This window comes from Meriones unguiculatus, chromosome 7, assembly GCF_030254825.1.
Source record: "Meriones unguiculatus strain TT.TT164.6M chromosome 7, Bangor_MerUng_6.1, whole genome shotgun sequence".
Taxonomy (NCBI): Eukaryota; Metazoa; Chordata; class Mammalia; order Rodentia; family Muridae; genus Meriones; species Meriones unguiculatus.
The window spans coordinates 89,408,534-89,432,716 of NC_083355.1; the positions used below are offsets into that span (position 1 = coordinate 89,408,534).

At 42.6% G+C, this 24,183-nt stretch overlaps 1 protein-coding gene across 13 annotated transcripts in view; it reads left to right on the forward strand.

Annotated features, from left to right (window-relative positions):
- Sipa1l1 (signal induced proliferation associated 1 like 1) overlaps positions 1 to 24,183 on the forward strand; it is a 290,762-nt gene that overhangs the window by 148,042 nt on the left and 118,537 nt on the right. Inside the window, exon 1 of one of the 13 annotated variants that reach the window (XM_021653848.2) lies at positions 23,145 to 23,654. The exons of the other annotated variants lie outside the window; for them this stretch is intronic. The gene's annotated coding sequence lies outside the window, so the exon portion shown is untranslated. Of the gene's footprint in view, positions 1 to 23,144; positions 23,655 to 24,183 lie in introns of those variants that run through there. 13 annotated transcript variants of the gene reach the window in all.

Here is a 24,183-nt window from a genome sequence, read left to right on the forward strand (position 1 = left end):
GAGTTTCCCTAAGGACTGATAACTTTGGGCATCCTTTGGGTTTTGTTTTGTTTGTTTGTTTGTTGTGTTTGTTTTTGGCTTTTTATGAAAAGGTTTTTCTAACAGGCTGGCCTCAAACTCAGAGACCCGCCCGCCTCTGCTTCCTGAGAGCTGGGATTAAAGGAGTGCCCCACCACTGCCCCCCTTTTTGTGTGCTATTTATGTAGCCAGTGTCTTCTTTGGGGGTTATCTTTTCCACATCCTGTTTTTCTAAGTTATTATTATTTTTATCGTCTTATTGCTGACCTCCTTAGGTTTTAAGGATGTTCATATCTATATAGTATGTGGGCGTGGTCACTTGTCCAGCATTTTTCCTGTTCTTGACTTTTTTTAAAGGTCTCTGTCAAACAGAACGTTTAATTCTAAGTGCTCACAAACCCAGCACTGGGAAGGCATTCTCTAATGTGTGCTTCAAGAGCCTCTGAGGTTTTATCCCTTTGAAGTTTAGGTCAATGACCCATCTCTAGCTTTGTGTCAGTAGGAAATGAGGCAACTTTTGGCCTCCTTTTCCCCTTATGTATACCCAGTTCCTTTGGTCTTTCCAGTTCAGCTTGGTTGGCGACCATCTAGGAAACCTACGAGTGTCTGTCAGCACACTATCTGTTCTTATATCAGTGCACACTGTAGAATGCCTCAGCACTGTAGTAAGCCTTGAAGTCAAACAACTGAGGTTTTGCTTTTATTCCTTTTTATATTGTAGATACTTTGCAATTTTATATGTAATTTTAGCTTATGTATGTGTTATAAGTAAAAGCCTGCTAGATTTTTAATGGAATGTTATTTATCTTATTTTCTAATTTGTGGATAGTAAATATTCTAATAATATTCACTGTCTGTGAACTTTTCCATTTAATTTTGTCAATCATGATTTGTAGATTCCAATATAGTTTTGTATGTCTTTCATTAGTTTTTATTAGCTATATAGGAATTTTTAGTGTTCTTAAATATAGTTTTACAAATTAATTTTTTCACTTACTAGTGTCCAGGCATTAAGTTACTGCTTATATATTGTCCTGAGATCTTGCATATCTTCTGAATTCATTTACTAGTTGTAATGTGTATGTAGTAACAGGTTATGGATATAATTCTGTAATCATGACTGTTGTCTGTGAATAATGGCAGCTGTACTTTTCCCCCCTCCTCTTTGTACCTTTCATTTCCCCTGCTTCTTTTGATCTATTGACACTGCAAACTAGAATTGTTAAGAATGGATATTCCCCCTTAACTGCTGACCAGGGGAGGGGAGCCTAGCAGATACTCAAGCTTCACTGCCAAATCTGTGTGATGCTCCTGAGGCCCTGCATCTGTGCAGTGCGTTTATAAGTCAGCAGCATCACCGTTCGTCCCTCTTCTCTCTCTTGCTCTAAGTGATGCTCCACCCTCTTTAGTTCTGCAGCATTCCCCAAAGAATGATTTTTGTCTTTTCTTTCTTACATCTGTGAAATTTCCCCTGACCTCCCATCTTCCCCCCAGGTTCTCTTTACATAGCCTTGGCCATCCTGGAACTCACTCTATAAATCAAGTTTGGTTCAGACATAGAGATCCTCCTGCCTCTGTGTCCTGAGTCCTGGGATTAAAGGTGTGTACCACCATCTGGCTTCTTGTTTATTTTTGAGTTCTTGCTGTGTAGTCCCAGCTGCCTCACCTTCAACTTTCGGCCCCCATGCCTAATTTCTTTTATCTTGGCTTCTGTCCTAATTGACTTACTCTTGATCAGGTAAATACTGAGCAGGTAGTCTGTGACTGACTCTTGATGTGTGAAGCAGCAGGTTGATGAACTCTGACTTTTGTCTCAAAAGACTCACTGTGAAGCATGGAAAGTATTCTGAAGGAACAGCAGTTTCTTGGAGGGCCACCTTCCCTGGCTGGTCAGTTTGTGGAGCTGAGGGCTCTCTCTGCTCTGCTAGGTGTGCATGCCGAGGTGAGGCTGACTGCTTTCCCTGTTTGAACTGTACCCACTCTTGGGAGTTTCCAGTCAGCTTCTGGACACAGTGTCTGCCACACCCAGTGAGCATAGCGCTAAGCCAGGGTTGTAGTATGCTGTTTACTCTCCACGCCTGAGAAAGTTTTATCTGATGCACTTCCCCAATGTGCTTCAGCTTTTCAAGACAGTAGGTATCTTTAAAAACTCAATCCTCCTGCCTCACTCAGGTTTTGAGTGCTGGGGGATTACAGGCATGCAGTACCACTCCTAGCAGCAAAATGTTTTTGAAATTTTTATTTATTTGAAATTTTATATTTGTGTGTGTTTGTGTGCTCCATATTCAGTGCAGTAACATAAGTGAGCTGGTGTGCTATGGCTTTTGCATGTGGAGGTTACAAGACAACCCTCGGGAGTTGGTTTTTCTTTTGCCGTGTGAGCCCTGGGGATCAAACGTAAGTCTCCAGGCGGCAGCAAGTGCCCTGGCATCGTGTCTCTGAACGAAAAAGCGTACTGAAAATTTGTAACTTCGGTCATGTACATCTTATGTTTTTTGTTTGCTTGTTTTGAGACAGGGTTTCTCTGTGTAGCCATGGCTGTCCTAGAACTCAGGCTGGCCTTGAACTCAGAGATCCGATTGCCTCTTCCTCCGGAGCGCTAGGATTAAGGGCGTGCACCACTAAACACCTGGCCTTGTGTCCTGTGTTTATTACTGGATGGTAATCATGACAAATCTTGGAAATAATTGCAGAGTGTACTATTTTCCAGGATAGGTTTGTTTAAACCAGCCGCTCAGTAGAAGAGCTCTGTTCTTTTCCATGTCTTCACCCATTGCCTATTCTGCCTTTGTCTCACTGCATCTCGCTAAGCCCAGTTGCACCTTTTAAAGCCCCACCATAGCATGAAATCACACTTTTAAGGAGGTGCCAACATGTGTTACTTTAGGGATTCCTAAATTATAAAACTTGGGACAATGTCTTACTGAAAATGGAGTGAATAGATGCAAGAGGGATTTGTGTCATGGTTTCATAAAAACAAAGGTGAGTAGTTATAATACACAAGGTGAAGGACACATTTCTTGTTCCTTAAAATGGGTACCACTCAGTACATGTGGCCCTACAGCTGCACAAGTACAGAGTCAAAGCCTTGTGCCTTGCTGTAGGGGGTAGTTCAGTGGTACAGCCCCGACCTAAGAGGTTGTGGGCTCGTTTCCAGCACTGATGGAAATAATCTGTAAACTCAATAATGTAATGAAAGGTTTGAGTCCACATTTCAACCACCAGTATTTTATCATTTTCAGATGTTAGAATAACTGAGAGATAAACAATATTTTAAACATTTTTATTTATATTCTTATGGTGAATGTGATGAGTATAAAACATATTTGCAGATCAGGTAATACCTGTGTGTGTGTGGTTTTTGTCCCTTTAAAATGCAGTTCAACAGGAAGCCAGCGTTTAACACATTGCCCTGAAATGTTCACGTGCTAATATTCTGAAGTAGAGATAATCAGTCTGATACACGCATAAGACATGTTACAGAGTGGCGGGTGCTCAGAATTTGACCGTGAGATGTTTTCTTACTTGGCCCATCTGGATGGTTTTTTGTTTGTTTGCTTGCTTGCTTGCTTGCTTGCTTGCTTGTTTTTTATTTCCTTACATATGATTGTGGATGCGTCTGTTTTGTTAAACCTGCTGATTGGCTTCAGAGTGTTCTTATGTGCTTCCAGAAGATCTGGACTGTCTCCCTGACCCACAGTCTCACAGCCAGAGGGCCTTGAATCAGTGGATCTGTGGGTTGGGTCACTGGTGGAGTCCCTTCCCTGCTGTTGCTTCCTTTTGAAACCTTCCCTTTTCTGGTACCATGCCTTTTTCCATTGGGAGGTACATCTTATCATTTTATTTCCCCTTCTGCCTATTTTACCTTCCCTTCTCAGAGTTCTCCTAGCCCAGAGTTCTCCTAGGGTCCTTCCAGCAGCCATTTCAGGGCCTCTCTGGCTCATTTTGATGTTTTATTTATTCTCCAATCATCTCTGCCCAGATTGACTGGACAGAGAAAGGTCAGCCACAGACGTTTGATAGTTTCAGTCACAAATTAGTCAACTGGGGAGGTTTCTGTTCAGTGACTCAGCAGAGGTCAGCAGACACATTGTACCAATCTCCTAGTTGAAATGGACCATCTGTTGAAGCGCTGGGGTAATTGTTCTTTTCAGAGAAAACCTATGTACCCAGATAAATTGTAGCTAAAGTGGCTGAGTGGCTGACCAGACTGCTGTCTCAGCTACCCACCACCCCCGGAGTTTCTTCTACCTGTGTCCTTTGGCCTCAGTGTCTGTTGATTGTCTCAGCTAGTGTCCTAGCTGTGTCTTTTGCACTCAGAATTCTGTGGAAGAATGTGCCGCTTCATTGTGGAGTGCTGTGGAGTTGCCCTTGGTTCAGCTCTTTAAACCTTCCCTAGGCATCACCCTATCTTAGGATCTCCTCTTCTACTAATACCCAGACCTGACCACTTCCCATCTAACTGGGGCGTGTGTCAAGCAGGGCTTGAAAGCCAACCATCCTTTATGATGAGACCTCTGTTTGGACGTGGGGGTCTGGTTGGTCTTGCTTTATTGCCCAGGTGGTCTCAAAGTCCTGGGCTCAAAGGATTCTGTATCTCCACTTCCATAGACAGGGACCATGTGCCTGTCTCTGCTCTACCCCCCCCCCTTTTTTTTTTAAATAATGGTACTAGGCATCAAACCCAGGATATTATGCATGCTAAGCAATTACTGTACCAAATTTCCAGACCATGTTGCTCTTAAAAGTTGAACCCCATTTTCAAAGCCTCTAGATTTCTTAGTCTGACACCCATCTTTCTCTTACCATATCACAGTCTCCCTCTTTTTTCCAGCTGTAATGGCTTACTTTACCTCAGACATACTACATTTGTTCATGTTAGGGGTTCCTGCTCCTTTCTGACATTGAGAGGCCTTTCTTGAGAGGCTGGAGTGTGGGTGGATTCACCACCTGTTTTACTTACAAAAGCCAGAGCTTGAGCAAGTGTCTGCCTCTGTCGCTCACCACCTTCTTTTTGAGACAGGGTTTCCCACTGAGCTGAGAACTAGCTGGCTTGGGTAACAGTAGCCAGTGGATCCCTAGGATCTGCCTGCCTCTGCTCCCTCAGCACAGTAGTTACTGTGTATGGCTTTTTACCAAGGTGCTAGGGCTCAGTTCTTACTGCTATTATTCAGTGCTCTGCAGCAGCCCTGGCATCTTTAAGATAGATGCCAGTAACACACTCCGGCTCTCAGTTCTGTGACCATGGATATCCCCAGATACTGTCAAGTGTGAAGGCAACCACCACAGTTGAAACCCACTCTTCTAAATATTGAAATGTTTTTTTTTTCAGTTAAAAAATGAAGACAAAATCTTTTTTGTTTTCTGTATTTTTTTTCTTTTTGTAAGAGGAATATATTTTAAAGCAATTACAAAGATTGTTCAACTTACACAATTACTGAGTTATAAGAGTCTATTTTCATCTTACATGTTTCTGTAGTTCCATATTAAGCTTTGCGTTAGAAACCTTAAAATATTCTGAAGGGATTTGTTCTTTCAGTGTTTCTATATTTTCTGCCTGCTCCCATCACCATGGAGCTAAACACTCTAAAAGACATCTTAGGTTAAAAACAGTAATGACTGAACCGGAAAAAATTCTTTTTTTTCCTTCATGTTCTTTTCTCCTCTCTTCTGTTCCTCCTTAACCCTTCATCAGCCAAATGGGATATTGGTTTTAAAGTGGTACTCCCGGTAGGGGGCCACGCTTTCTAGAACAAGCTTTCCCAGAAAATAATCAGCAGCCATGTAATTTGAACAGATCTATGAATGAACACTGAGATAAAGGAGGATGTGTGAGAAATGCCTGGGAAGGGAGTGTGCGTCTTGTAGATTAGATCTCCATGCTTCAAATACCAGGCATCACTCAGGAGTCCCGCCAGCAGACACAAAGCAGATGACAGAATGTGTGTAAGCTGGTTTTTCATGTGAGTCTTTGAACAAATCCAATCTCTGCTAGCACCTTTCCTCCTCCTGTCGGTGCTGGGAACAGAGTAGAGGGCCTTGTGTGGGTTTTAGGCCAGCACGATACCATTGAGCTACACCCGTTGCCTCTGGCCACATGTTTTTAGGAGACATCGTGAAACTAAGCACATGGAGAGCTCCAAGACTCAGGTTAGAAAAGGGCCTCAGAGGGGCTGAGGAGCCCAGCGGTGCAGAGCTTGCATAGCGTGGTCAAGGCTGTGGTCCATCGCCAGCACGCGGGCTCAGCACCAGCAGCGGGGCCTAGGGAACCACTCACTCTGCTGATTGACTGTAAGGTGGCAGGTGCCCCCAGGCTTGTGAGGATTTCGGGGTTTGACTCTCAGTATTCTAATCTCTACTCTTTAATTTTGAAACATCTTAAATGCATGCAAACTAGCAGCAGATGTCAGTGTTTCCATTTTCTGCTTAATTTTAATTATGACATTTTTGCAGAAGAGGGCATAGCCTGCCATGAACAGTTTCTGGGTTTTTGTTGTAGTGCAAACTGCTTAAAGAATATGCCCTGCCCCCACCCCTAGACACACACAATGGCTGGACTCTTCCAGGAGCAGGCAGGAGGGACACCTCATTTCAAGATTGTAAAATAATAATAATAATAATAATAATAATAACAGTAACGAATTCAATATTTTATCATGTATGGTAGTAATAAGCCTTCCGAGATGTCCGTTTGAGATACTGTGCCCTTTTATTGTCTGATAAATAAGCATGAAACAGTGAGGACATTTTAAAACTAAGATCCAGTTCTTGATTCATGATTGGGGTATTCTGGGCTGGATTCATCATCATAAACAGGATAAAAACTTTTCTGCATTTGCCTCCTAACCAAATGTTAACTTCGAAGTATCCAAAAACATGTTTTCTAGTGGCTAACCAAACAAGCTGCATTCTTCTAAGGGGAGTAGGAGAGTGTTCCCACGGGAGTGCGCTTGCGTGATTGGAGGAAGACTGACATACTTTTCCTTGGATAATTATTGAAATACAGGCAGAGAGACTCTTCATTAGTAGCCGTATGCTTCATGTGGACATTTTTGTACATTTCAGTGGAGTTACTACTGTAAAAATTAGATTTTGAGGTCCACATTTTCCATTGATTTTTATCTTTTAAATACTCTTCTGTTTTGTTCTACTTATAACCCGTTTAAACGTGTTCACTCATTCATCAAAAATAGTATTTAGCTACGAGCAACTATTCGTGAGTGAAAACCGTTATTTATTTGGATCCATTTGCCCTGTCAGTTAGGAATGCAGTGACAAGCTATTCCAGCAGTGGGAGCAAATAAAAATTTTGCCATCTAAGAAGCTGCATCAGAAGTCAACACTCCCAGACTGACACTGCATCTGGTGCTACTTCTAGGGACCCTTTTGATGTACTGGCCTGTGTTCTTCCATGCATCCTGTCCTCCAAGAGACAGAAGGGGCCGGGCCATTCCGTTCCTTTCCTTCAGGAGCTCAGGTGGGCCAAAGATAGGATGCTGCAGACCCAGGGCTTCTGAGAGTCACTGGGAGGGACCACGAGTGATGCAGAGACTACTCTGCTCTCTGGGGCGAGGTTAGAGTTCTACACATCTGCCAGAAGGAGTGAGTAACCTGTGGAGAAGATCTGAGAGGGGCAGGAACAGGAAGTGAGCCATGTGCCAAGGACACTGTGGACCAGATATGCTTAGAAGTCTGGAACTCTGAATTCCCTTGAGTTTTGATTTCCTAGAATAAATTATGGACCAGGGTTTTGAGAATCTTCTTTCAGACACTTTTCTCTAGGCTGACCGTCATTTTCCAGGTGACTCAGATATTAGGGTAATGAATACTCTGCTGTAGAGTCTTCCTTACCACTAATTACATCATGGAAAAAAATAGGAACTTTGTCATAATACTTAATTTGGAAACTGAAACATATTTGATGAATTATAGTTTTTGTTTTCATTTTGTTTGTTTGTTTGTTTTCAAGGCAGGCTTTCTCTGAGTGGATCTGGCTGTCCTGGAACTCACTCCATAGAGCAGGCTGGCCTTAAACTCATAGGGATCCTCCTGCCTTTGCTTTTTGAGTGCTGGACTTAAAGACATGCGTCACCACCGCCCAGATTATTTTTGTATTATTTTTAAAAAATTTCTATAGCCACCTAGAAGTTTTTTGTTTGCTTGTTTGTTTGTTTTACTGATAATGGAAATACCATGAGGATGATTAATTTCACAAATATCGGCAGTGAACAGCTCAAGGTGAACAGGCAGTGACTTCACAGGTGAACAGGCAGTGAGCAACTCACAGGTGAATAGGTGTGAACTCACAGATGAACAGGCAGTGACTAGCTCACAGGTGAACAGGCAGTGACTTCACAGGTGAACAGGTGTGAACTCACAGATGAACAGGCAGTGACTAGCTCAAAGGTGAACAGGTGTGAGCTCACAGGTGAATAGGCAGTGAGCACCTTAAGGTGAACAGGTGTGAGCTCCCAGGTGAACAGACAGTGAGTGGTTTCTGTGCTGACAACTTTCAGGTATAAACTGCTCTGCAGGACCAGCATTGCTTCGGTCCCCATTGTTGTTAACTTTTTTCCAGTTCTGTGCTGAGTTAACTTCTTTTCACATTCAGGAATGTTTTCATATGCTTATTGTTGGTATCTTTCTAAACAGTAACTTCATGGAAGGCAGGAACGTTTGTCATCCTCCTTCAGTTTTACAGCCCTTTGGGAAGAATGGCATCATGATATTTATTAAATTATGGTAGTGTAAATAGTGTTAGTTAGCTTCTCTTTTTATGCCTAGTGTATACCTGGATTTCATCTATTACTTGACACCAGATGCCATGTTTAAAGACAGATTTTTCTTTCAAACTTGAGACCCAATAGTACTGCCTCCTGTCTTTTCTGTTTAAATATATTATTAAATACTTCATTTTTTAGTCTTTTTGACTTACATATCTTGAAAGCAATGCATTCCATTTTGTGTTTCTGTTTGTCTTATTATGACTGGGACCCGATTGGTAGGATTTTGCTGTCTCTATTTCAGATGAACCTTGACTTCACTACACGGATGAGGCTCTATTTGAGTGCACAGCAGTTTTTGCTCTGGCCTCCTGAGCTTTGGGATTGACAGTTTGGGGATAGACCACCACCATACCGGTCTAGTCATGAGTCTTTGACTATGGCCTCTTTTCTTTTCTGTGTTCATGTGAATGGGATTTCGGGTATCATTCCCACTTGCTAACTCTATTACTCTGTCAGCTCCCATGACTTACTCTTCTCTTTTCGCACCAGAATGTAGCTGTAGCTGTAGCTTCACGATTCAGCTGGGCCATCTTTTCTGGGAAGCCATTCATGCTTTTTGTTCAGGTGCTTGTCTTGTGCATTCTCACTGTGTTGGGTCTGTATTTCTAGTCACCTGCTTGACACAAGGCTCCTATTGTTCCCAAGTCGCTCATACAGAGCTGGGCTCAAACCCAGGTTTTATGCACATTAGGCAAGCATTCTAACAACAAAGCCATATCCCCAGACTCTAGTGTCCTCCCCACTCCCGTGTGTGTGTGTGTGTGTGTGTGTGTGTGTGTGTGTGTGTGTGTGTGTAGGGAGGGAGGAGGGGATAGGTCAGAGATCAGTGTTGGGTGGCTTCCTCAATTGTTCTCTTTCTTAAGCTTTTGAGGCAGGGTGTCTCAGTGAACTCAGTGCAGTGATTGGCTACAGTGGAATCCATTGAACTCGTGGGATCTGCTCCCTCAGTGTTAGGTTTTGTGTCACCATACCTGGTGTTTACCTGGACGTCAGGCATCTGAACCCAGGTTCTCATGTTTGCACAATAACCATGTTACCCTCTGAGCCATCCCTCAGCAACAAGCCACTTCTCATACTCACTGGCACACAGTAAGCATACAATAAATATTAGCTCCGTCCCCAATCAGTGCTGGGTATCAAACCCAGGATCTTATAAATACTACTCAAGTACCTTGCCGTGAAGCCACCCCCCCAAGCATATATGATTTTTATTTTTGTATAGACGTTTGAGGTTTGTCTTATTTTTTTGTTGCTGTGAAGAAATGCCATGACTAGAGCAACCCTTACAACGGAAACCATTTAATTGGGGCCTTCTTTACAGTTTCAGAGGCTTAGTGCATTGTCATCATGGCAGGGAGCATGGTAGTGCACATTGTGCTGGTCAGTAGCTGAGCGTGACGTCCTGATACACACGTGGCATGCAGAGAGAGGTTGGGCCTGGTGCGGGCTCCAAAAGCCCATAGCCCACTCCCACGCACATACTTTCTCTAACAGGGCCACACTTCCCAATCCTTCTAATCCTTTCAAAGAGCTCCATTCGCTGGTGACCAAGCATTGAAACATCTGAGGCTATGGGGGCCATTCTTATTCAGACCATCACAAGGTTAGGGTGTGGCTCTGCAGTAGAGTACTGCCCGTCATGCAGAAGGTTCCAGGTCCCATTTCATTTCATGAAGAGCAATCGCATATCTTTGCTGTCTGTAATCCAGACCCACTCTTCGTTCTGACATTAGTAAGTGGGTTATTATGGTGTCCTGTTCTCTTTAAAGCTTATTGCCAGCTCTTATTCTTGGCAGTTTCTTCCCTCTTTTTATTCTCTACTCACTGTCGTGTCTACTTGATTCTTAAGTAGGCGGACATTCCTTTCATAGGACTTACCAACACCTTCCCTACCTTTGTTTATGGGGGTAATGATATTTCTCTCTCTCCCTCTGAACCATGTTCTCTTTTGTCTCCCCAGGAAGATTACTTGGGTTTCATAGCATAAAACTTACTGTATCACTTGGTGGTGAGGGATGTCAGTTCTTCTGTACATCTTTTTTGTTTGTTTGTTTTGAGTTTCTGTTTATAGGGGTTCAGTTGTCCTGGTGTTTCTTATTTTTATTTTCTTATTCTTCCACTCACTTTCTCTGTATCCTGTTGTCTTATATGATTAATTGCTGTGAATGTTATTCTTGTTTAACTTCTCATTTTTCTTGACCTTGAAGAGCCATTTAAATTGGAGGATTTTTGGAAGCATTTTCTGTATAAGCTGTAATTACAGATGCCCTGAAATTGGCTTTGAGAAGGGAGTTAATATACCTGGTGATTTTACTGAAGATTCTTTAGTTGATAGTCAAGCCAACGTCTACTGCATTTCCAAAACGTGCTGTTCCAAGCGTAATCTACCCCTCCCACTGAGGTAGCGCCATAGAGTCCAGTCTGTGCAGGCTCTCTCTCCTTGGGTTAGTGAGCATGGCGGGCTTGCTGGCGTAGAGTGGCTTTATTTGCTGTCTTGCAAGTCCTTTACCATTGTATGAAGAAGTACCCACATGAGGGACACTTTGCCCTTCTTTTACAGTGGACATGTTTTCTTGACTTTGTTACTGAGTTCTCATTGCTTTCAATAAAAAGCATGGAGTGTATGTAATTTCTTGCATACTGCTTCCGAAGTAATTATACTCTTTTGGAAAACTCCTTCATAACAAAGTATTTATAACAAAGGAAACATTTTCTTTCTCAAAATCAGCCTTCTACTTCCTCTCATGTCTCTGAAGTCCTTTCCTTTTTCTTACATACTGCTTTGTGTCTTTTGCATAAACCTGTTTATAGAGGAGATCATAGTTGTTTTAAAAGCTAACAGTGTGTCTTAAGTTTTCCTGTTATCTACCAGCCAGCTCATAATGCAATAAAAATGGGAAGAAATGTTATTTTGAGTGTATGACCTTAAAGAAAATTATAAAATATTAAGGAAGAATTCAGTAGCAGGACCAGATATGAGAGAAGTTAAGGGCCCGCTAAGTTTGTCGTGTGATGACAGCAGTGTATTGCAAAAAGCGATTACACAGTCAGGTTCATAACAATCAAACATTACAATGTGCCCTGTAATAAACATAGCAAAGGACATATGGTGGCTTTCAGTTTCGCTTTGCATTTTGAGATGAGGCCTTCCCATGTAACCTCAGCTGTTCTACTCTTGAACCTCTTGTTTCCGCTCCCCAGTGCTTCAATTACAGGTGTGTGTCACTAGAGCCAGTTACAGTGCCTTTGTGAATTAAAACACTTGAAAAGCTAGTTTAAGAAATAAGAGCTACTGTATATTACTGAACGGAAACTTCAACATTTAAAAGAATCCAGTGCTCCCTAAATTAATTAATAAAATGGATGCAATTAAAAGATAAAGTACTATAACCAAGAAATTTTCCAAGAAACATGACTGAATGATTCTAAAACTCAATTGAGGCTGCCAGTGGAGTTAGCAGGATTTGTTATAATGCTATCACATTTAAATTGGTGTGGCAGTGACACACAGGTACATACACATACCAAGAGGGAGGAAGAGACCTAAATACAATGCCTGGGTTCCTAGGTCACTTCTAAAGTAATAGGCTTCTCTCTAGAGAATGATTCTCTCCCCTGTCTGTCACTGTAACTGACAAAAGAGAAAACTCTTCAAGGACAAGTGAAAGGAAAAGAAATAGGAGACTAGAATTATCAACAGTTTTGGTTGTGATTAATTTCGTGGTGATAAATGCTCAGCCTCTGAGTGGCTGTAGAGATTGGGGAACCTACCGACTTCCTGGCATTCACAGGGTTGGAGGTCCCAGTCTCTAGGAAGATTGTATTGAAGTGGATGGATCATAGAAGAAATAGAAAACAAATCTTCAAAATGAGCTAAAGAATCATTATGAAATGTTATTTTAGATGGAAAATAAAATTGAACAAAGTCTTCCAAATTTAAAAGAGAAAAAACACACACACCAAAACAATCAGTAGAAAGTAAGAGAAGAAAGATTGGAAATTGTCCATTCTGCCAGCTATCCTACAGACATTTATAGGACAAGAGAAGGGAATCCGAAAAGGAAAGGAAATCAGTTTTCAAGATATAAAACAAAAATTCACACACCTAGAATGTATTTTTGCTGAAAGGTCCAAAGGATGTTTAAAATAAGGACTGTAGAATGACTCCCATAGAGGCCACCCCAGTGTCACAACTACAAGGAAGGAGTTATAGCAAACCTTTTTGAGAAGATAGAAGATAATAATAATAATAATAATAATAATAATAATATATTGCTTTATTCTTGTCAGAAAGGAACTAAGCAAATGGCTAAAAAAAGTCATTAAGTCTATGAAAAATAAATAAGCAACTGAGTGAATAAAATGATAAATTATACACCCCATATACACCACTATGTACCGTAGCTATCATTGGAGCTCCCCACTCTAGTAGCTGAAGGTAGGAATAATGAAATGATACCTGGGATATTCTAAGGGCAGATGTTTTATTTACTATTTGTAGCTATAGACCCAGTCAGTCATCAAGCACTTGACCTAGCTAGAAAGGCCAGCCTGGAAACTGTATAGGAAAAAAAGGAAGGAAGGGAGGGAGGGAGGGAGGGAGGGAGGAAGGAAGGAAGGAAGGAAGGAAGGAAAAATAAAGCAATCATTAACTCTGGGAAAAATAGCTTATAAACAAAGAAGCAAACAATACAAATATAAATCCTGAAAACATGTAGCTATGGAATAGACATATAAGCATCATAATGCAGATACAAATATACATACACAGAATATAGGTGGAAGGGGAGACGATCAGTGGACATGTGTTGATTCCTCAATTCTGTAACAGGACTTCAAATGGGTAATATCTAAGGTTGATAACACCAGAAACAGAATGGCCCTGTCACTTAGGAATATAGAAATGCCATGGGAAACAGACCCTGGGTGTAATATGTTTGTGCTAAATTAGGGAAGATTAAAGCAGTGTTTTACTTTTCTCTGTATTTGCCCATGGTCCTAGGCCTTTAGCATATGTATTCCAGGTAGCATTGCAATGGCAGCCACTGCACAGTAGCTGGGTGGCCTGTAAGCTGTGAGATGGTGTTGTGACCTGTTGCGGTGCATGTTTTCCCATCCTAAGCCTCTGCTGAAGGTTTAGTATCCAAAAATTAAGGCACCATATTTACAGTGTGGTACTTACATTCGGTGGACAGAGTATAGACAACCTTGAACTGTTGAGGCTGGGCCTGTATGACTGATGGATGACAAAGGCAGTGTTGGAGTTTCAGGGAGAGGGCCAGCAGACAGAACTTCTAGGACCTGCCAAAGCAGGAAAAATGTCCAGGCGCTGGCTTGGGAAGCCACCCCTTTTATTCACAGCCATAGACTTCCAATGCCCACCAGTGCAGGACTCACAACATGAAGAGACCTAGCTCTTCTTTCTTCTCCCTCTGTGAAAGGGTTCTGCTAGCTTCCTTTGCCCCAGCAGCGTAAGATTGCCCATTTTAATTGTATCATCATTAACTGAACACTGGCTTTCCTAGAATTTTTCCTAATAGGTCTCAAATGATGCCATGTTGATTTCTCAGTTTTGCTTATGCTAGCCACACTCTCAATAAAAATAGATTGGGCCTGGAGCTTGTGTTCTGTTAAAGAAATTTTCATAGTTCAGCATATTTTCTTTTAAACTTGTTTTACTGCAGTTTTTTTTTTTAAGAAAACTTCAAAAGAAACAAACAACAATGAAACAGCCCTTCAATTTTTCTTGATAACAGGCCTGGTATTAAAAGGTAGTAACATAAACTGAGATCAGGGTTTCTTTCAAGTAGGAATTTTGGATTTTAATCTAGTGATCCTGATTTTTAAAACTCATAAGTTCTTATGGTTTCTTGCAGTGAATGTTAAAAAAGCAGCTTTCTCAAGGAGAATATATCCAACCGCTGTCTACATAGGTATGTGAGTTAAACAGGGGAGAAGGAACAGCTTGGAGTAAGAGAGGAGGCGACAGGAAGGGAATTTTACAGGTTGTGTCCAACAGTAGTCACTGTCTAGATTCTCCTGAACACTTACAATACCTGGTACTTAAAACAGCTGGAGGTGCCTCCCTCTCCCCAAGTCCAAAGTTAAGGGACGGTGGGGACTATGAGAGACTATCTACAGCGGTGGACATATTTTTGGTCTTTCATTTGGGCAATTTTCTCTCTAAAGCAGAGGGAAAGTTATTCTGCAGATCAGCAGAAGATAAGTGTTGTGCTTGTGGGCACTTCAGAGCTAGTACCTATGCACAGGCAAGTGGGCAGATTTCCAGCGTTACTGCCAACATGCAAGACTCCTCTTATTTAGGGGCAAGGGAGTTGTTGTTAAGGTTCGAACCAGTCTTTTGTGTGCTGAGCACACATGCTGTCGCTAAGAATGTTTCAAGATCAAACTTGGCATTCTAAATGGGCAATCACTTTCACTGTACCATTTAAAAAAGGGGGGGGCAAGAAAGGACTAAAAGACTTGCTACCATCAGGTTTTATTTTTAAATACTTTATTGGTGATTGGTTTATGTTTTACTTCACTTTTTTTCCCCCTAATTGTAAATGAAAGTTGGAATGTTGAAAGAAAGTGTAAGGAAAATCTCATTCAAAAATCAAGGGACAGATAAAAAAAAAATTGAAGATTTTATATAGTGCATGTCCTTGTACATGGGGATAATTAGTTTAAAAGAAACTTGGAAGAATCTGGTGAGCATTAAAGATGTTTCACTGTCTTCTGTCTCAGTTCTTGGGGACAGGTGGCCAGAATCATGTACACAGTGCTCCTTTGTGTTTTGAGAGCCAGGATGTATATAAAGGGCTCAAAAGTGACATGTGACCTTAAGAAGTTTGATCAAGTTCTGTTGTCAGCTCCAGATGAGGGGGCTGTGGCCGGGGAGTGGGGGTGGGTTCTTTGCCTCTTCAGGACAGTGGCCCTCCTCACCAGTTGTCTGCCTTTTCTGGAGCTGTAAGTACATGGGTCTCCTCAGGTCAGTGCACTTGGCCCTTTTCTGTTATTGCCACGCAGCGCCTTACCTGTGCTCCACGCTCACTCAGTGTGGAGACTCCACAGTGCTGAAGGTAGGGTTGGGGTGTGTCAGAGAAGGTACGTGGTGGGCTGGTGCTGGGGCTCCTTAGCTAGAGTGTGAGCATGCGCTCAGTTCTGGCTTTGCTCTCCAGCACTGAGTAAGACCAGATGTGCTGACACATAGCTGTAATTCCAGCTCTGGAATCTGAAATTCAAGGTTATCCTCAACTGCACAGCCAGTTCAAGGCCAGCCTGGGATACATGAGACTCTGTCTTAACTGTTTTTTGTTTTTTTGTTTTTTTTTTTTTTTCTGTTTTTCTTTAATAAGCATATCATTGGTTGAATTAAAAAAAAAACTTGAAAAATGGGGACAGAAAAGTTGTGACTTTTGTATTTGAGAATAAAAGGTCAAAAATTATTTGTCAATCATTGATTTGAACTTTCCTCCCATTTCTGTGCTTGGTGAGCACCTCCCCCTGTTGCTGTTCGATGGGACTGTCCCTGTGGACTTTTCAGGAGTTTGGATTACTGATTACTGCATTAGCTAACTTTAGGTGTTTCACTGTGACAGTTTCAGCCAATTTTAAGCAGGTCACTCATGACTTAAAAAAAAACAAAAAAACAAAAAAACCTTTTTTGTATGTGTATGTGAGGGTGTAAAGTCAGTTCCCCTGAAACTGGAGTTAGAGGCAGTTATGAGCTGCCATGTAGGTGCTGGGGACTGAACCTGGATCTCTTGGAAGAGGAGCCAGTGCTGAGCCATTTCTCTAGCCCTCACCTCATGACTTTATAAAGAATGTTTTCCTCTGTGCCAGTTTTCATGTTCTTTGATGGCAAGAGGGCCCAGGGAGAGATGAGCAGCTGCTAGTCTTCATTTCCTACTGTCTTGGACATCCCTGAAGCCGGAGAGCTGAAAATAAAACTCCGATGAGGTTATGATACCGCTTCTGGCCACGTCTCCTGAACACAGTGCAAGAAGCTGTAATTATACTTTCTGATCGCTGTATCAACCTGTTAACTGTTAGCACTGCTCCAGCCCACCTCCGCATTTTACCTGGGAGCCTGTGGCCTTTTCTAGCCCTTGGACTTGAGGAGTACTGGTAGCTTGGGCCACCAGGGAGGAGATGGCTAAACATGTAGAGACGATCCTGGGGTTCCAGGGAAGTGGAGGGGCCTGCTGCAAGAACTTGGTTGGGGATCAGACTGTAGCAGCAGCAGGGCCCTGTGTAAAACCACAGGGTCTACTTGAGAAAACGCAGCAGTGTCTTCTGACATAGCTCCATGGTTATTAGAAAAGTGAGTTCTGGAAGGGCAGCCTGGGCTGATAGCCCCAGGAAGCAGTGGGACACGAGGATCCGGATCATAGGGGGGGCTCCACCCTGGCTCTTTAACCTTTATGGGTTTCTGCTTTCCGGCCCTGAGATTCCTCATGTGGAAAACCAGGTCATCTTCGCAGAAGTTGACAGTTTTGTGTTTGGAATGTTGCCTTTGTAATCCAAGCCCAGTCATCTGGTTGTTCTTAATGAAATGGCACCTTACCCGTTTCCTGCCACCCATGAAGGAAGCCCTGTGGAGGGAGCCTCTGCTTAGCCCTGCATTCCAGGCCCACTTAGGTCAGGATCGATCTGCTGCCTGATGCAGATCCTCTGAAGGACCCCAAGTTGACCACTGTGCAGTTTTAGAAGCTAATTATCAGTGGTTTTAATAGTCTTTCTGGATGCATTGCTAGTAGATGCAGGCTTTTGTGCTTGGGGTAGACTTAAGAGGTTACTTGGGTTATACAAGGAGGCCTTTTTCTTCTCTGTTAGCTGAGGGTTTTTCTGTAACAGTTCTTTAACTGCCAGCCCAGATGTGTGAGCGTGTGCCCACTGCTTAGAAAGCACCTGTGTCATCCATAGTCTGTTTACCTGGTGTTGCTGGCGTGGCATTTCCCTCTGAACTGCTTCTCTGTTCATGGAGTCTGGGATCCTGACCTCACAGGCTGCTAGTGAAGACTCTGTAGAGCCACGACTGAGGCAGATGCAGAGTCCCTCCATAGTGAGCCTATAGGCAGAGCTTGTACGTGGGAATACAGATGCTGCAGCAGACAGTGGACTGACTGCTGTCTGTGTTTGAGGAAGTGTCAGAGTAGCAGGGAGTGATCCCACGTGACTGGTTTTCCTTTTAGAGTCTTCCTTAGGTCATGTTCTCGAATCCTGAATGCATCTGAATGAATCCTCTGTAGGTACTGCTGCTGTTAATCCTGGTGGCACTCATTTGGATTTGAGTTGTACGAAGAAGGAACTGTTCTTACTGCCGCCCCTTAACTCTGAGCTAACTGTGGTGCGCTTTTTCAAGTGCACTTTCTTAAATTGTCAAATGTTCAAACAACAACAAAAAATTCATTCTCTTAACAAAGCCATTTTGAGGCTCTTTCTGAGCTGTCTGGTTTCCTACACATCACTTTTCTCTCTGCTAGATTGCTGCAGGGAGTCAAGGCTGGAATGTGCCTTTCTGGGCAGGAGGGTGGATGGCATCGAACAAACTGGCAGCCTGCAGAAGCTTTCCTGCTGAGGCTGGTTCCTCTGTGAGTCCTTATTAGCATTCATTAAGTGTAGTCTGTGGCTGATGGAAGGGGAAGCATTTCCTCCAGGTCATTCCATCACTTTCCCCCTGACCCCAGGGAGGACGGACCACATGGCTAGTCTTTTCTATTCAGCCCTCCTGTGCCTAATGCTCTTTAGGGGTGCTCTGCAGAAAGCTGCCCTTTGAGGCCACAGTGACATCATTTAGCCGAAAGCTCTACAGGAGGAGGGTTGTGACAAGGACAGAATGCATGTGGGAAAGTAGATTCAGCCCAAGGAAGGGGAAACTAGTGGGGCCACCTGTTCCTGTTTACCAGCTTTGTCTGATCACTGAAGTCTTGGGAGGAGACAAAGTGGAGCTATGGGTTGGGAATGCTCTCTATGTCAACATGAGGTATAAAGAAAACATTCGTAAATGAGGGAAGATAAGCCAAGCTAATCATCGATGTGCAGCCATTATTCGGGTACCATAAATATCTCCTTTCTAAAGCGCTGGATTCTCTTAGCCCTCTCCCAGTTCATTGTAACCAGAAGATTCAGCACAAGGACATCATGGAAGCACTTGATCTGTTCCGTTTTGACTTGTTCAGTATTTGAATGACAGTGGCTTAGCATAGACCCATGTTTTATAACTATCTTTTGAAAGTGTGTTCATCACCCTACATTCCTAGATCATATTATATGTTTTTAGCAACAGATTAATGTTTTTCTAATAAGTTTTGTTCTGATTATGATGGTAACACTTGCTCATCTTAGTTAAAACAACAATTCAAAGCCTCAAGTTAGAATCTATTCAAAGACAACATAGATCATCTGCTGAGCTTCTCTTTCTCTCTCTCTCTCTCTCTCTCTCTCTCTCTCTCTCTCTCTCTTTCTCTCTGTGTGTGTGTGTGTGTGTGTGAAGATATATAAGGGATCTTCAGTTTTCTTCATCCTGTGCTCTTCTGAAACAAGGGCCTGCTGTATGCTTCATTATGTTCTACAGAACACACAATGTAAAAATGAATCCAGGATTAAAGTAATTAAGAAGCCTTCTAGAACCAAATGTGGGGACATAATACCTATAATCCCAGCACATGGGAAGCAGAGGAAGGAAAATCATGAAGCCTCAGCCACAGAGTAATTTGTAAGCCAGGCTGGGCTATCTGAGACCCTGTCTCAAAAAAAAAAAAAAAAAAAAAATGCCAGGAAGAAGTATCTGTTGTTTTAAATCGAGTCGGTGGTAGTGACTTTTAATCTGTAAATTTTAAGTTTCACGAAAGATTAGGGATGACAATGTCCTAAGAGAGGTTATAGTATACCACCTTACTTGGTTATAAAACTCTTCTGTGGTTAAATAACTGGATTCAAGCACAGTTGAGGAAACCTTGACAAGAATTTCCCGAGTACCTACCCAGCTATCTAAGGGCTGCCTTACCTGTGTCATTTCTCACTCTTCCCTGCATTGTATTCTGTGACCATGGGCTCATGTTTGGTCATCACCTGATCAGTTTATAGCATTGGTGAGCATTAAAGCACACATTGCTATGTTGAAAGCACACCTTGGCCTAGTGCCGTCTTCATTACCCCACCCATTCTACATTTTCTGGTGGAACCTTTATGCTCATCTTCATGCCCTGGGCACAGAGGAAGTGTATGTGCTGTTCTATTCATCTAATTCCTTGAGCTTTATATTGTTGTTACTTCTTTACCACTGTTCACTTTTCTGCTTGGTTGACCAGAAATTTAGCCCTAAATTTAAAGCCTAGATCGGCCAGATATCCTGTCTGTTACCACACAGACTTCCTTACCCCAGTGCCCACAGAGCCGAATGAACAAGGGCTGCTTTCTAACCCTCACCTGAGCACGGTCATCACTACTAGGGACTTGTGTTATTCCAAATGGCTGAGATGCTGTGGGTTAGGTAAGATCTACCGGGAAACCATTAGCATGGAAAGCACGGGAAGGAGGCCTGGCCTATGCACACCTTGTCCTGACCTGTATCAAATGCCGTCTTTTTACCACCTGCCTCCCCCATCTACGCCTGAACTTCCCTTAGGAAAGGTTTGTTTCCTCAAGTAGTTTTTAGTATCAAGTATACGGCCATGCTTAGAAGAGAACATGGCATGCTGGTAATTACTTAGAAGAGAGTAGAACATCTCTCCTGGAGGAGTGAATGACTTTATCAGCAGAAGCCAGTAATTGTGTGGATCTTAGGTGCTGAAGAGACTTCCACTAGAAGAGATGAGCTCTGGACCAACAGAAGCCCCTCTTGATGGGATTAGGAGTCTAACTAAATGGATTCATTGTTGAAGCATAGTCTGGAGAGCTGTGAAATTAAGTATGCGATAAGGAGATGCTTATGATGCCTGCTCTTTCAACACATGCAGGCGATGTTCTTTGATGCCCTGTTGCTCCTCTGTTTAACTCTGTTGCTTGGTGTTGGGCCTCAGACCAGGACAATCAGCTAGGGTGCCTTTTGAACCAAGGTGGACCTGACTTCCATGTTCTCCCAGCATCCCTAGGTCTCTACCTGCTGCAGACTGTGGCTGGCCTACTCTGAACTCTACCCTGGACTCTCCAGCCCAGGGTGGGGCTTCCCCTCTGCCAGAAGCTCTTCATGATATAATCCACACATAATGGTTCCCTCCTTTCTCCCAACTCTTCTTCTTTCTACATTCCTCCTCCTCTTTCTCCCCTCTCTCTCTTTCTCTCATTCTTTCCTCTCCCTTTCTCTTTCTCTCTCTGCTTTTCCTTTTTCCTCTCTCAGCATGTGTACTTTCCTGTCCCCTCTCCTCCCTCCCTCCTGCTCTGTGGTGACTTCTCTGGCCCCTTTCTTTGGGACCAGTGAACCTGCTGAGAGCTATTCTCAGTAAACCTGCATTTATATACTTTAACTTCTGTTAAATTAGCTCACTTCACTGGCAGAAAGAATGATAACATATCCCCTGGTGATCTTACCATATCTCGCAATATCTGGGCAAGTCTGTTGATGTTTGCTTCAGTTGTTAGTGATTGTCAGCATGTTTGCTATTTCAGTCTACTCTTGAGGAATAGGATGCAAAGTGTTATTGATCTGCACGGAAAGACATGTTGATTTTTAGTTGGTGGCTTAATAAGCATCTTTATTTTTATATTCCTCATCAGTGGACAAAATTTATATTGTTATCTCAAAGGGAGTTGACGTTGCAAATAAAGAAGGGGGAAGGAACAGGGAGGAGTGAGGAAGGTGGGATCTTAACAGTTGGAAGAAAATTTTGTTATTTAACTTGGGTGTTGACCTCTTCATATCCTATGTGCTCATCTATATTTTGGAGTAAAAAGAGTTATCATAATAAGACTAAGTTATTAAGAATTTTTCACATTAAAATGTATTAAACCACAGCAAATGGGGCTAGACAGATGACTCAATGGTTGAGAACACTTGCTCTTGCAGAGGACCTGTTTTGATTTTCAGCACCCATGTGCAAGCTCCAGCTCTCCGTGACTCTGGTTTCAAGGAATCTGATGCTTCCTTGGGACTCAGGCTTGTGCATTTATATTTATATATATATATATATATAAATGGGGGTATATATATATATATATATATACCCACACACACATATACATGCATACACATATGTGTATGTATGTACAAGTATGCAAATATTTGCAAATATGCAAATATTCATTTGCACAAATAATAAATCTTTAAAAAATAAGAAAGTGAAGTGATTTAGAAAAGAAACTATTGATGGTGGAGATTAGACATTTCCAGGTGTTTTATTTATTGTGCCTCAGTTCCAGCTTTTAGCTTAGTCCTATAATGGATATAACTTCAGCTTTAACAAGTCAGTTTTGCAAGAAGGGTTTGGCGTCATATGCCTGCAATCTAAGTGCTTGGGGAAAGGTGAGACAGGAAGGGTCTGGTGAGTTGAAGGGCAGCCAGGATTAGAGTGAGACCCTGCCTCAAAACAAAGGGTGGGGGAGGGGCCAGCTCTGTGATAAATCATTTTCTAAGAAGAATAGAAATGTAGCAAGAATAACTTTTGATCATGGTGGAACTGGTATTTTGGGGATGAATGTTGTAGAAATAAAATGGAAGATGGTTTACTTAGGCTTTTGTAATTCTGTGGAATATTTTTAAGAATTACTTTATGCTAGTATGAGAATTCTTTATGCTGGTCTGGTATTTCCTTGGAAGCTTACTTTATTTCACTCTTTGTTGTTTTAAGCAGGGCAGGTGCTGCAGTTGGTCCAGTTGACTGGCTGCCCTTCTAGTTTAGAAGTAGTACTTCTTGAACCACAGCTGTGGCTGCATGTGCTGGCCCTGGCTGCTGCCGTAAGCAACAGTTAGCAGCTTGTTCTGTTTAAAGGCTTGCAGTTGAAAGAGCAGCATGTAAAGTTCTGGAATGTAAAGGAAATCATAACGGTCTGACTGTAGAAGTACCCAGAAAGCTCAGAAGTCAGGTTTAATTAGGTAGCAGTGCAAAACCATTATCCCCTTCACAAAACATGGGGACAAGGACAGTGAGTGAAAACAATAGGCATTTATCTGACTGGCTGACCAAACCTACCCTGCAAGAGCCCTGCAGTCTGTAGGCAGGGAGCATTTTTGAAACACCCCTAAATGTTCCAGCTTTAAATAGCAACGAGCCTCCTAAACTGATTCTGCGTACTGCTGGAGAAATGAAAGCCGGCTGCCTTGCAGGCAGGAAGCCGACTAGCAAGATGCTTAATTATTGTGGAAGTAAGTGCTTGTTACCGTTGAGTGCAGAATGCAGTGTGCGGTCCTCCTCGGTGTCAGAGCGCGATTTGTAGACAATGCCGCCCTGTCAGCTCAGTGCTGGTTCAGCAGCATCTTTCCAAACATGTATCTGGCAAGAATTTAAAGGCCACCTCTTGTGTAATTTGTGGAATGCTGGAAAAGGATCCTCTGCTCGCTCTTCAGGATGTACGCACCCATGCAGGATTCTGTGCTCAGCCTCTGTGCTTGCTGCCTCCTGCCTGAGGAGCTCATGAGGAAGTTCGTCCTCCTGCCCATCTCCTGGAAGGATGGCAACAGTTCTGTGTAATCTGGTGGAGGACATGGAGCGGGCTGCCCGGAGCAGCATTTTGTTTCTATCGTCGTCATAAATTAGCACTGATGGGGTGGAGGAGGCTGCTCTGCTGAAGGGAATGCAGGCATTTTATGAATTAGCGGAAGACCTCCATCCCTGAGAGTAGATGAAAGTCGGGAGAGCTTGGGGAAGGTGGCTGCGAGTGCTGGGCTCGGTCTGCAATATTCTTCCTGTGGTAAGTAAGGAAGTGCAGGGTATGAAGGCTCCAGGAAACGCTGCTTGTCTTCTCTGGCTCTGTGCATTTGCTCTTATCAACTGTGGTAAGCTTTTGTAGGGAAATATGTATCAACTTGAAATATGGAAGGTATTTTAAAAGTGAATGTCGTAGCATAATCGATAAAATCTTGTTGAATTTTTAGTGTTCTCAGAATGCTGCCTTCCATTGCTCTGATTATCTGGTTAGATTGGTTTTGTCTCAAACTTCTGTTCAGCACAGTGGCGTGATGTCTACATTATTAGAGGTCATGGGAGCAAAAGTCTGTGCTTCCTCCCAGCTTATGAAACAGTTGAGCTAAACTGAAGTATTCATAGCCCTCCTTTCAATGTAATTAATGGGTTTTATTAACTGTTTTTACTTTTTTCTTTCATATCTGCTTTATTAAAAATGTAGACTTTGGCAGTGTGCACCACAGTCCAACATGGAGTCTCCTTTTTGTGTGTCTGATTTTGGCTGTTGCATGTTTATTTTCAATGTATCTGTCAAG